This window comes from Plectropomus leopardus, chromosome 15, assembly GCF_026936395.1.
Source record: "Plectropomus leopardus strain MGB_pleo_1.0 chromosome 15, ASM2693639v1, whole genome shotgun sequence".
Taxonomy (NCBI): Eukaryota; Metazoa; Chordata; class Actinopteri; order Perciformes; family Serranidae; genus Plectropomus; species Plectropomus leopardus.
In genome coordinates this window covers 3,676,280-3,690,022 of record NC_142190.1, presented here as the reverse complement: position 1 = coordinate 3,690,022, position 13,743 = coordinate 3,676,280, and the positions used below count along the sequence as shown (strand labels likewise).

Genomic DNA, 13,743 nt, shown 5'->3' with positions numbered 1-13,743 from the left:
TTCAACAACTTATCTATTCATTTCAGCTATCTATATAATCATTCTGTTTCAACTACTCTGTTGCTAAATACTTTCATTCTCTCACAAATATGGCTGAATGATTAATTGCTTTCAAATTGCAGGGTTTCTCGCATATTCATTTATTTGTGGAGGGCTGCCACAAATAGATTTTCCACTGCTATTTTAATAGACTATATATACTGTGCCGTACTCGACAGAGTAGAGTATACTGTTGTCACAGATGGAGTAGCAGAACACCAGGTGTAGTAAAAATTTCATCAATCATACATTGTGCTGGGTCTAAAAGTTTGCTTTCACTCACTCTGCACTCTGCTTCTGCTCTCATCTATCAATCTCATGAGCTCTGACTGTATCAATTGATAAACTATCCACACTGATGGATTAAAATAACTCATGATGCATTTTGCTTTTTTTCCTTTTTTGCTTTTGCTGCATTCTCCTGCGCAAAAAAGTCTAAATTTAGAGAGGAGGTACAGAATTTTTTTTTAAAAATGTACACATGTACACAAGATGACCACTTCTGAAAAAAACATACAATGCACGGTATAAAACGGGAACAAACATTTAGTAGTGCCTCGAGGATGTTGTCCATATTCTGAGGTAGAATTGGATGTAATCAAAATACACCAGAGTACTGAGAAATCCTGAAGATATGTCTTTCAATTGCGTCATAAATACAGGAGCTCTTCTTTCTAATTAACTCATTGTATGTAGCGCACAGCACGCACCACCAGAGCTCAGTCTTTGGTCTCTACTTGTGGAACAGGCAGCTGAAAGCTAAAAGACACAGCGATACCTAGCGATGGAGGGAGAAGTTACAGGACTGTAAACAGCCGGCGGCCAGCAGACAGAGGGAGACCGTGGGGAATAACAGCATTTTTTTTTTTACATCTAACTTAGTGAATTAAGGATTTATTTCAACTGAACTGGAGCTGGTGATTGTTTTTATTTTGTCTCTTTTAAGTTTGAATGAAACCTTTATACTGTCATATACCATATTCCCCAGTGAAATTTCAGGAGGTATGAAGGTGTGAAATATTACATACCACACAAGCCTATGGGATGGTATGACAGAGATTTCTCTGCCTCATTGTCTGGCTGGATGAATTTGGAGCCACGTCATGTTTTGGAAGGGCTTTAATATCTTGACAAGCTTTGGTATTTACTGCTCTTCACGGTGACATCTTAATGAACTGACTCCCTGTTTATGAACATCCGTGTCCGTCTGTTCAAATAGAGATGGACTGTTTCCTCTCAATTATGCGTGTAAAATATGTGACGATCGATTCAAAAGCTCAGATATAAACTGTCTCTTTTCATGTCAAAGCCAACTGTGTGAGTGTGACATCAGCACTAATGAGCAGCATGTGTAATAGGTGTAATACGTGTGGCCATTATGGTCTATTTGCATGCTTTCAGTGCCTGACTTCATTACATTCTGATTCCTGGAAACGACATGTAAAATGACATGTTTGAATGTCCATTTCATGCATCAGAGCACCTGAAAAGACTTATTTTGTCTTAGGTGGCTGTTGAATTACATGCTAGGCTGCAGAAATAAAGCAAGAACGGAGAATGGGTAGCTTTCATTTCTGTGCATAATTGAGTTGCTGTTGTGCAAAAATCTTTCCTTTGTATTTTCAAAAAAACTGGTTCCTATACTGAAGCCCAGAAAAGTATTTAGACCACCACATCTCAACTTATGTCCCGTGAGCCAAATCTGGCCCCCGATACAGTGTCGGGTGGGTCCCCAACCATTAACTAATTCACAATTCAAAAAAAAAGTGATAGTGACACTGGGAATTGCTTTTCTACTTTTAGTATACATAATGTGCCATAGGACATAAAGCAACATAAAAAATAGCTTGTTTATCAAAAAAGGTGCCAGTGGAGGATCTCCCATACCCACTGACGGAGGTCCTAGCTAAGCCCCTAATGTCCAAAAATCCTAGAAACATCCTAAAATCCAAAAAAGTCTTACAATCCAAGAAACATCCTAACATCCTGACAAAAATGCTGAAATACCAAGAAATGTCCAAAATCCTAAAAATATCCTACAATTCAAGAAACATCCAAAACTCTCCTGAACTTCAAGAGACGCTCTAAAATTCTAGAAAAGTCCTTAAATACTAGAAATGTCCTAAAATCCTAGAAACATGTATGAGGCTGCTGTGACCAGCCCCTGGCCTCCTGCCATGTTATAAAAGTGGCCCCCAAGCAAAACATGTTGAAAATCCCTGATTCAGACCTCTCTGGTCTCGAGTCATTGGTATATAATATTTCTAGCTAATTTGCAATCAGCATTAAAACAATCAACAGCAATTAGGGAACAATTGGAAATGTATTCGTGTCCGTTTTGTATTTTATTTGCCTTGGAAGGATTTTGAGTGCATGTGCTGATATCGCCATTCCCGCTCTGCCAAATAAATAGCACTCGTAAAACTCGGGCGTCTGCTGCACAGGATGGCAGGAAGTTTACAATAAATGTCTGGATAAATCCACAAAAGACAGCGTTGCCAACTCTTCTCCAATGAAATACACTAATGGCTGCTCAAAAAGTCACACAAAAAGAGGATGATGCAAAACCTTCATTTACATGTTAATTCAGGGAAAAAAGGTATTTATCACGAGAATGTGAGAACATGAGAAATAAAAAGATGGATGTTGTGAGAGGAGAGCGAGCTAAGAATGGAGCTATGGAGATGCTTCATTAGCTGGAGGTAGAGAGACACATCCTGTCACAAGCTGCCCCTTTCTTGTCTCGCAGCCAGCTGACTAACACCGATCCAATGAAGCTCAGTTTTGTCAGCAGTGGTTCAACGTGCTGTTTACCCTGCAAATGTACAACTAATTAATTTGTGGTCATGGCCAAAGATAGAGGCTGTCCAGCTCAGTGCAGGCCGGTGGCAAGGGTACCAACACCGAAGGCCCCACTGGTTCCAGAAAACCCTCCCTCCCCTCTCTCTCCGTCTAATGCTTTCACTGGAGAGGAAGGAGACGACTGTGTTTCTGTTCTGCTGCTGCAAATGGCAAGTGGCTCAAGAACGGCTTTCATTAAAACAACAAAAACAGTTGGAAGCAAAACGCAGTTAAAATATGACAAAGTCTATAAAAGCTTGTGTATGCCCACAGACATTCTGCAGAAATCCGATCCCTAAAAAAGGAACTTTCTTTTTTTTTTTTTTTAAATAAATGCTGCTGGGGAGTTATAGTAATAATATTACTTTTCTCAGCAGTGTAAGGGCTTACCAATAAAATCTCTGTAATAATATTACAGTCACCCCCAAAACAAATAACTGGTTAAAACTAGGGCTCAAGTGACAACCTCCAAGGACAAAAACAAAACCAATGTGTTAGTGCCAAAAACTGCAGTTTCTCTAATAACCACTTGAGGCTGACTCCAGAGATGAATCCTCATAGATCCACACATTAAAATGCCCAATTTTAGAGCAGAAATAAACAACATTCTCGAAATGTCCTAAAATACTAAAAATGTCCTGAAATCCCAGAAATGTCCTAAAATCCTAGAAATCGCCTACTATCCTAGAAATGCCCTAAATCTGAGAAATGGCCTAAAATCCTTGAAATGCCCTAAATCCTAGAAATGTCCTAAAATCTTCAAAACATCCTAAACTGCTGTAAGTAGCTACGTCTATTATTTATACGGTCAATGCTAGGGATGTGCCTTGACCGTGATGGCAACTGTGCCACTTTATTTCAGCTTTGTAGAATAATAAATACACAATAGAAAACCCAAAAATGTTTAGAAAAGTAATTTATGATGCCTATTTTCCTTGTTAAACAGATAAATAGAAATGTAATCTAGTTAGTAAGTCCACTGTTTCACCAGCTCCAGTTTGGTCAAAATAAAACCTTAATTCACAAAACTAGATGGAAAAAACATGCCGTTATTCCCCACACTTTCTCGCTGCCTGCTGACTTCCAGCTGTTTACAGTCCTGTAACTTCTCCCTCCCCCACTAGGTGTTGCTGTGTTTGTCAGCTCAGCTGCTTTTTCCACAAGTAGAGACCAGAGACTGAACTCTGGTGGTGTGTGCTGTGCACCACACACAATGAGTTTAATAGAAAGAGAAGCGGTGTATGTATGATGGTATTGAAAAACATGCCCTCAGGATTTTTTAATACCCTGGTATACAGTTATGCCGTGATACCGTCCAAGGCTGGTGAAAAGAGACTCAAGTAATGAGTAATATATTACATTTTTTCAGCCCAACACAGACCTTAAAACACATTTCATACATAATTTAAGATTTAACCAATTTACGCTGCTACTGTAGAAACACTTATAATGCTATAATGTTATAATGCTGTTCACTGTGCTCTCCTTCATGACAAACAGTCCCTTTTATACCTATCATCTGAATACATGCTTATAAATTTTCCATTTTGTTACTGAGCAGTACTAATTAGTGCTCACGCGTCTCCTTAATCAGCTTTGTTTTACCACTAAGACACCGAAAACAGCACTCTTGGAAGGACTTACCTCACAATTAACAAAGTGAGTGAACAGTGAGTATAGGTGCTTTCCGTCAAAATCAGCCTGAACTTATTTCCGCAAGCCTCTTTTAATCCTGTTCCTTAGTCCACCTCCAGTGTGTTCTGACAGGTTTCCACCTACTGCCCACCACAGACACTGCAAACCATCAATTTTTCAGCTGTAATGGCAACAATGGGGAGCGGAGAAAGCTGTCATTCCTGTAATGACTGTGCTGTCATGAATATAACGGCTGTGCTGTTATGTTTTATAGACAGGAAGTTCACATATTCCCAGTGTGAGCAAAAAAAGGAGTGCAGTTGCTGAGGGCAGTTAGCTTGACTGGGCTGAAACTGCATCATTTCTATCGGATGTTGAATGGGTGTTTTGTGGCAGGTGTGTGATGCTGTGAAGATGGAAGGCAAAGCGAGACAAAACCGGCTGCTCTCGCACCATTTCCTCGCCTGTTTTGAATGATTTCTGCATGAAAAAGCCATGCCGATGTGACAATAAGCTGCCCCAGATGAGGACAAAATGATCCGGAATTCAAACGTCGATACTGTGAATAAGTCAGATGTCAAGTGAGTAGTGTTACCTTGCATTCACAGCCAATTGAAACGAGCAATAATGATTTGAGACTGGCTTATCACTGGCAGCAACAACACGAGTCTCTGATCTGCTACAGGTTGCCAAGTAAGGCACACTTACAGCGAGGTGGTCATTATCGAAAGTAAGCCCCAAGGCAAAGCACAATAATGAATGGCTCCCTATACATTATCCTGCTTATTACATAGCTGCTTACCAAAGACATTAATCATCTGACAGAATATACTGATTTTAAATGTTTTTCCTTTAATGCAATGAGGTAATCAACAAGGCAGCTGCTGCAGCCATAGAAACATTTAGCATCCATGGCTACAGTGAAAGAACAGGAACAGCAGCAACTCAAACAGATCCAGCAGGAATGCTGCACAGGCACTGAGGGACAACAGAAGTATTGTGCTCTCCAAAGAAATCATAACCCTGTGCTCTAATGTGGTCTTACAGTAATTACAAAACTCGAAGAATAACACGCTGAAAAGAACCTCACAATGCAGATATCTTGTACTACAGTGACAGTCAACTGACAGCCAGCGGGCCAAATCTGGCCCCCGATAGGCTGCCGGGTGGCCGCCCAACTATTTTCTGATTCACAATGAAAATTAAGTGATTCAAACGTTTGAATTTTTGGTATACATAAGGTGCCAGAGTGCAATAAACAGCATTAAAGTAAAGCTTGTTTATCAAAAAAAGTACAGGACAGGTTGTAGCTAAACCCCTAATGTCCTAAAATCCATGAAATATACTAAAATCCTAGAGATGTCCTAAAATCTTAGAAATGTCTTAAAACTGAGAAATATTCTAAAATCTTAGAAAAGTACCTAAATTCCAAGAAATGTCCAAAAACTGAGGAATGCCTAAAATCTTAGAAACTTCAAAAAATCATAAAAATAGCCTTAAATCCTAGAAATGTCCTAAAACACTAGAAATGCTCTCAATTCCATGCAATTCCTTAAAATCAATTCTAAGCACCTCCTACAATCCTAGAAACACCCAAAAATCCTAGAAACGTCATAAAATCCTGGAAATGTCCCAAGATCCTACAAATGTCCTAAAATCCTGGTTATGTGCAAAAATCCTAAAAATGTCCTCAAACCCTAGATACATCCTAAAATCATAGATACCTGCAAAAATCCTACAAGTGTCCTTAAATCGTAAAAACGTCCTGAAATCCTAAATACATACAATCGAATGGGCCCTGACCTCCTGTCATTTTACAAAAGTGGCCCCCACACAAAGCAAGTTGAGTGTCCCTGCTGTACTATAATGAACCCGCTCCACAGATGAATTAGAAAGCCACACTATTTAATAATCATGTTAATGACCCGTCATGAAATAGCACTGGAAGAGGCTGCATTGTGCCTGAGCTGGTCATCCGATAGCAAATCTCAATAGCGTGCACATTAATTAATGAATCCATGCAAATCAATTCAGCGACGCTCTGCAGCAACGTCACAGTTACAGGGATTTTTAAGGGGATTTTGCTTTTTTTTTTGAAGGTGTGGGTAAGCCATAAAAGTGAGCGATGTAATCAGCGAGGCCATTCACCATGACTGCCATCATCATTACTGCCAGACGCAGGCCACGGTGCCAGCGAGTCAGAGGGTAGTCCACCCAAGAATATCTCTTCCAACTTTTACAAGATGAATTCCTTCGGAGATGCCATCTGTTTGTCTATCGCCCGTGTGCCATGTGCACAGGTTACATCAAGTTATTGCAGCAGGCGTGTCTCAAGCCTCCGCAGCTCCTTATTTGCACGAGTCCCTCTCTTGTTTCACCTCTGTGAAGTGATCCTCTGTTGGGTTTTGACGTTTTTTCACGCCAAATCTACCTTCGTCCTGATGCTCAGTACATGGGATTATTTATCGAGTTGCACTGAAAGTGTAGGCGTGTGAGAACAAACGCTGGTATTTTACATTTCTGTAAACCATAGATACAGTACATTTACTTCATTATGTAGTGGGTACGGTTAACTTGTGTTTAGGTGTAGGCACAAAACGACTTGGTTATGGTAACACCTTTCGAGGCACACTGTCTCTATAAAAAAAAAAAAACATGGCGCTGTCACAGCTGGAAATGCACCATTATCTTGGAGAAAAAAAACACTTTTGCAGAACGATCCCTGAAGGAAACACAGCAACATCTTGGTAAAAAAAAACATCCATTCTTTGTGGCATTATCTCAGCAGGAAATGAAGTAAAGTCTTGGTAAAAGAAAAAAAATGTCTTTTCATGGCACTTTCCTAGTACGAAATAAACAGGAACTCTATGGCCGGAAACACAGCAATATCTTAGGAGAAAAACAACCATTTTTGCAGAAGTATCGCTGACAGAAACGTAGCAATGTCTTGGTGTCAAAATAAGAACTTTTCATGGCAGAATTGCAGCTGGAAATGCAGCAACATCACGGTAAAAAAACATCTGTTCTTTGTGGCGCTATTCTGGCAGGAAATGCAGCGATGTCTCTTAAAAAATAGCCACTTTTTGTGGAACTATATGGCAGGAAACACATGGATGTCTTATCTTGTCTTGTCTTGTCTTTTTGTGGCACTATCCCAGTAGAAAAGCAGCGATGGCTCTTTAAAAAATGACCACTTTTCATGGCACTATCCTGGCTGGAAATGCACGTGTCTCTGTAAAAAAACTACCGCTTTTCAATATCTCTGGTGGAAACTCAGCGAGGTATTGCTCAAAAAGACCTCTGTTTGGTGTGTAAAAATCCGACAAGGCAGAGATGACTTGCTGAAAAACAGCCGGTTACAACATGAAACATACAAATGTAATGTATCCATGGTTTGCAGAAAGATAGTGTTTTCTTCCCCCTCTCTTTCATAAGAGACACTAATATTCTAAATTTGGTTTCCTCAGAGGTGTTGAAAGCACTATTGTTGATACTGACAGCACATTTACATGAAGGATGCTTCATTTCCATGCCAATGACACATTACAAGACGCAACAAAACTAATAAAATTCGACTTGCTTTTCCATTTTTATTCTCAATCAGCCCAGCGAGAGCATGAAGCGAGCCACAGACACATGAGCACTTCCCCTGACTGATGCCTCTCTCCACCACAATATTTCCATTCTGCATGTTTAGATTTACTGCACGTTGTGTTGATTTCAGCCTGGCGGTGTTATTACATCCGACTGTTTTACCAACTTAATGACAATTTAATGGGCATCCATGGTGGGAGGCACTGCTGCAGGAGTAATAGGCCTATATGCAGTCATTCTGTCCACAAGTCAGATAAGTCAATGGAAACCCGGCAGTGGGGGTGGGGTGTGCGTTATCCAGAACTCACAACTTTACAATCCTCATTCAGCCTTAAACCAGAACAGTGGGGTATTTATAATTTACCGCTGATACTTGAGTGTTTTGATTGCTCTAATTGTTGCACACTCCATTTGATGCACATTTTAATTGTAAATGTGAGCGTAAACTTGCTTTTGTGGCTTTTTTTTTCTTGCATGCATCACTGCCTATAATGCCTGTATCTTTTTTTTATATATTGTGTCCTTTGTTTGGATTTATATCCAGACCGGGCCTTCGAAACCAAAATCCTCTGCTCATATATGTGTCTGCCAGCTATTCACTGTCTCCTCAATCAAGTGGTTTGGCATTTGCAAAGAGGTATTGTTGCACACACAGATTATCCCTTGAAGCAAGATTTAAAAATATATATATATATATGTGTCAAATACTTGTTGGGGCTATAACGCGCAATAAAACTGATTTTTCTATTTAATTATTTATTTTTTGGCTGGATCAGATGATGAACAGCATATTGGCAGTCCCTGCACATCAATCAAAGCTCACCTACCGGATGGATGGCGCTTCGGATGCCACGCTTTCTTTCTCTTTGATGCAAAGTCCTCTCAGATTTTTTTTTTGGCCGCCCTTTTTTTGCTCCCCCTCCACGCACGGGTCCTCCGGTGTCCTCCACAAGCAGGTGTGACCACAATCTCGCCTTGTTGTATTCCCATATGTTGTCGCCAGCGCAATTATGAATGCTCCAGTTGATCAGTGACTGGATAGCCTGTGTGATCATGTGCTGCCAGCTCCTTTTTCTCTCTCTCCTCCTCTCTCTCTCTCTGTAACTGCTCCCTCCGCCCGATTATCTCCCCGCTGCGGCACTGGCTACATGGTAATACGGAGAAAAAATAATAAAATAAATAAAAACGTGAGTCGCTCGTGAACTTGTGCGCCTTATTATGGCAATTAGTCACCGGACCGGTCCGTGCTTGCTCATCCGTGCACCTTTGCAACAAAAAAAAAAAAGAAAGAAAAACGCGCCCGCTCTCAGCTATATCCGCTATTTGCGCTGAATAAATTGCCCCGGAGATGCTGTTTTATTCTGAAAGAGAGAGAAAAAAAATCTCTCCAATCTGCCGGCTGAGGCTGTGAGAAGAGGAGCAGAGGAGCAGAGGAGAGAAAGACTGAGGCGTAAAGGATGGAGAGGATTAAAGGAGAGGGGAGGAGGAGGCTGGAACACATTTGTGAAAGCCTTCCCTCTATATGTGTCCTCTGAATAACAGTGAGACACGGCGCATATTCCCCTATTCTTCCTCCCTCTGTGTCTGTCATGCACTCAGCTGGAGTGTCAACTTGTGCAGAATGAGCTTCACAGATCACTGATGATGCTGCAAATGCAAATTCAAATGCATCTACGCATCTATCCGTCTAACTATCCAAATATACCTGCAGTATTATTTCTAACATCAAACCTCCTGAATGGATATATCAGCCCTCTTGCACAATTAAACTTGGGTGGTATGTATTTCATATAGGGCTGTCAAACATTTAATTTTTAAAATCACATTTAATCAGAATTTTGATTTTGTCTTTTTATTTCTTTTACCTTTCTGTTTAAAAAAATATATTTCCTTTTATTTGTGGTTTTATTGATTCTGTTGTTGCTGTTGTTGGTCAGTTTCTATGCATTATTTTATACTGACATTTTACATCTTGCATTATTTGTTCTCTGGTTTTAATTATACCCAAACTCTACTGTAGTTTTGTCTCACACAACTTGGCTTTGGCAGCATTTCATATACGGCTGTCAAACGTTTCTTTTTTTTTTTTTTAATTAACCCCTTTAAAGTCCAAAAAAGCTTAAAAAGTCATACTATAGCATGGCATCAAAAACAGCATCAAAATCAAACTGTAGCATAAAATATTCATAGTATAGTATTTCATCCAAAATAGCACAAAAAAGATCATTGTACAGTATGTTGTCCAAAAGAGTATAAAAACAGTCATTATATACTATGTTGTCCAAAATAGCACAAATATGTCATGCTGTAGTATGTTGTTGAAAATAGTAAAATATATATATATATATATATATATATATATATATATATATATATAGTATATATTATAGTATGTTGTCTAAAATTGGAATAACATGGAATTGTATATCGCAGAATCATCCTTATAGCCCATTTTTGCTGTTTGTCAAAGCACTTTGTACACTTTTTAAAATGTGCTATATCAAAAAAGTTATTTTTTAAATAATCATTATTATTTATAGTTAATAACAATTTATCACATTTTTTAAATCACATTTTTCCATTATTTTGCATTTCAAAATGAAGCAATTTTTCTTCTTTCAAAGCAATTCTTACCAGATTGTCTTGATAGCAAAAAACCTGCATGGGACTATCATAAAGTGGACATGTGACTCATGGGTAACTACAGAACCCATTTTCAAACAGCCATTCCACTGCCAAAATTGAACCTAACATTAGAGCGTTATTTAGGTCGGTACCACTGGATTCATTCGGTTCTAGTTTCGGTTAGTTAATATTGTAATAATCCCTCCCTCTATTTAAAAACTAATTTTTACTAATTAATTATTCTTGTCACCTCTTAAAATCTATTGCAATTTGTGGTACATTTGTTGCCAAGTTGGCCTTTGCCTCATGTTTGAAAAAAAAAATGTTTAAGTTTCAAAGGGGTCAGCCCAAGACAACTGATGTCACTCCAGGTGTCAGAGGGTTAAAAACAAAAAACAAAAAAAAAAACCACCATTATTCCCTATGATCACTCTCTGCCGGCTGGCCACCGGCTGTTTACAGCCCTGTAACTTCTCCCTCCAACACTAGGTGTCACTGTGTCTTTTAGCTCAGCTGCTGTTCCACAAGTAGAGACTGAGCTCTGGTGGTGCGTGCTGTGCACTACATACAATGAGTGTAATAGAAAGAGAGGCTCCTGTATCTATGATGATATTGAAAAACATACCTGCAGGATTTCTATATACTGGGATACCAGCCAAGCCCAGAAACAACACTCTTTGTCACAGTAATGTTTGTTTCTGCTTTCTGCTTTTTAATTAGAGCTCCGCTCTGATCTACGCAGCATGTTGGGACGGTTGCGATTCTGTCCAATCGTGGCACCGTTAGTCCTCAAGCTTTGACAGCGAGCATTTTCAAAGTGGTCCTCAAATTGGTTGGACATCTGCTCCGGTCCCCAGAGTGATGTGGACCGCGGCTCTCCGCGGGAGGAACCGAGCAGTGTGAGTGTTTCCGAATCCCACCGGCGCGGCTGAGCCCTGACCAGCTGCTTACATTTCAGCCGTGCATCAAAAACCAATACTTCCCATGAATCAGCTGGTGTGATTAGGCGTGGCACAGCTTTTCACAGCATCCTGTATGTGTACATAAAATGTGCTGCCTCCACGGTTTTGTTTATTGTCCCTTGATCCTGTTGCGTTAAAAGCCTGGCTTTGGGATTTGTGTCGAAAAGCTGATTTTTACACATAAAAGGCAAAAGTGTAAGCAAAGATCAGTGGCTCCCGTGATTACAATGCAGAGCGTCGCCGTATAACATTAATGATTCAGTAGGACCTTGAAAAATATTTCAGTTTGCGTTCACGTGCCATCGTGCACGCCTGTGCTCACTGATGTGATTTGGTGCGCATCAAAAATGATGCCAGTGTTTCTCTGAGAAACACTTACTGTACCATCTGACAGCTTTACTGCGGGGCATAAAAATAACTTTGAGCATGGCCACATTATGACACAACGGGCCCCCTGGGGTCAGACATGCAGAGGGCCCCACCACCTCTCAGACAGACAAAAAGACACAGACATTGTCTCTTTGTAGTGGATATGCAGGTTTTTGTGATTTTCTGTCTTTTTATTCTGATTTTCTGTTTCCATGGGGTTTGTTTGTTGTCTATGTAGATTTGTGTGTCGTTTTTTTTGGAATTTCGTCTCTTTTTGAGATATTTAATGCTTTTTCACCATTTTGTGTCACGTTGAGGTTATTTAGCATCTTTTTTGTTTTGTGTCTCTTTTGTCATTTTGTTCTCTTTGAGGTCGTTTTGTGTCTCTTTGTAATAACCCTTTTTTGTGTGTCTTGTGTGAGGATATATTGTGTCTTTTTGGCACTTTGTTTCTCTTTTTTATTTTTTTGTATCTTTTTATTTTGTGTCTCTTTAGATTAATGTGTGTCTCTCTAGATCATTTTGTGTCTTTTTTGTCACTTTGTGTCTCTTTTGGTTGTTTTGTTTCTCTTTGAGGTATTTTTGTGTCTCTTAAAGGTAATATGTGTCTTTTTTTGACCATTTTGTGTCTTAATGAGAATATTTTGTGTCTTTTTGTAATTTTGTTTCTCTTTTTTGTTAGGGTTAGGGGTTAGGTAATGTGGTAGGTAATGCATGTCTCTTTGGACCATTTTGTGATGGGATGATTTTGGGTCTCTGAGATCATTTTAGGTCTCTTTGAAGTCATTTTGCATCACTTTATGGTCCTTTGCATTTCTTAGTGTTCAATTTAAGTCTCTTTTCGGTTGGTACGTGTTAATTTGACTGATATTTTGCAGGTGAAGGTCAGAGGGCTGCTGTTCAGTAGGCCCGTTCGGTAATCTATCTTTGCCTCTGAACAGAGAGTTGAAGGGACTGGGTTTTTGGAGCCTGTAATTGTGTCTTTCCTCTCTGAGAAATGGAGCTCAACAGAAAAGCGAGGAGGTCTGTAGCCTGAATGTTTGCGAGCTGCTGCTTCTCAGCTCCATGACAGGCCTTTTCTCTCTTCACCTGACGTCTGGTGTGCACAGGGATGTGCAGCCTGATAATCCTAATCCAAATGAAATGCACCTTTTCATTAAGATGCCACGATTTCATAAAAATGTTGTGACAGATGGTTTTTATGTATCGGTTGCTGGGTACGTCGGCTTGTTTGTAGCTGTCACAGTCGCTTATCAAAGGTGCGTGCCCCGGGCAAACTGTGTGACACCAGTGCTGATCTGAATGTGCGCAGTCTGAAGACGTGTGCCACCGAAATAACACCGTCACAGGAGCTGTGTGTCATTATGTGCATGCAAGTCATCAATGAGCCCAATCACTGCTGGAGACGTGCTGGCAGGTCCACAGTGGCTCTGCAGCAGGAAAACTCAACGTGCTTTGCTTGAAGGCCACTTTTGCAAAAATGACAGGAGGCCAGGGGGCAGTCGCAGCAGCCCCACACGTTTCTATGATTTTAGGATGTTTCTGGAATTTTAAGAATTTTTTAGGATTTGGGGACATTTTTCCAATGTTTGAACATTTCTTGGATTCTGGGACATTTTTGTGATTTTAGGACGTTTCTAGGATTTTTGGAAATTTCTCCAATTTAAAGACATTTCTC

At 39.9% G+C, this 13,743-nt stretch overlaps 1 protein-coding gene across 1 annotated transcript in view; it reads right to left on the bottom strand.

Annotated features, from left to right (window-relative positions):
- The window catches only part of flrt1a (fibronectin leucine rich transmembrane protein 1a), a 58,738-nt gene extending 49,057 nt beyond the window's left edge, over positions 1–9,681 (bottom strand). The window contains exon 1 of the mRNA XM_042499779.2: positions 8,937–9,681. The gene's annotated coding sequence lies outside the window, so the exon portion shown is untranslated. The remainder of the gene's footprint in view (positions 1–8,936) is intronic.
- Positions 9,682–13,743: the final 4,062 nt, after the last annotated feature.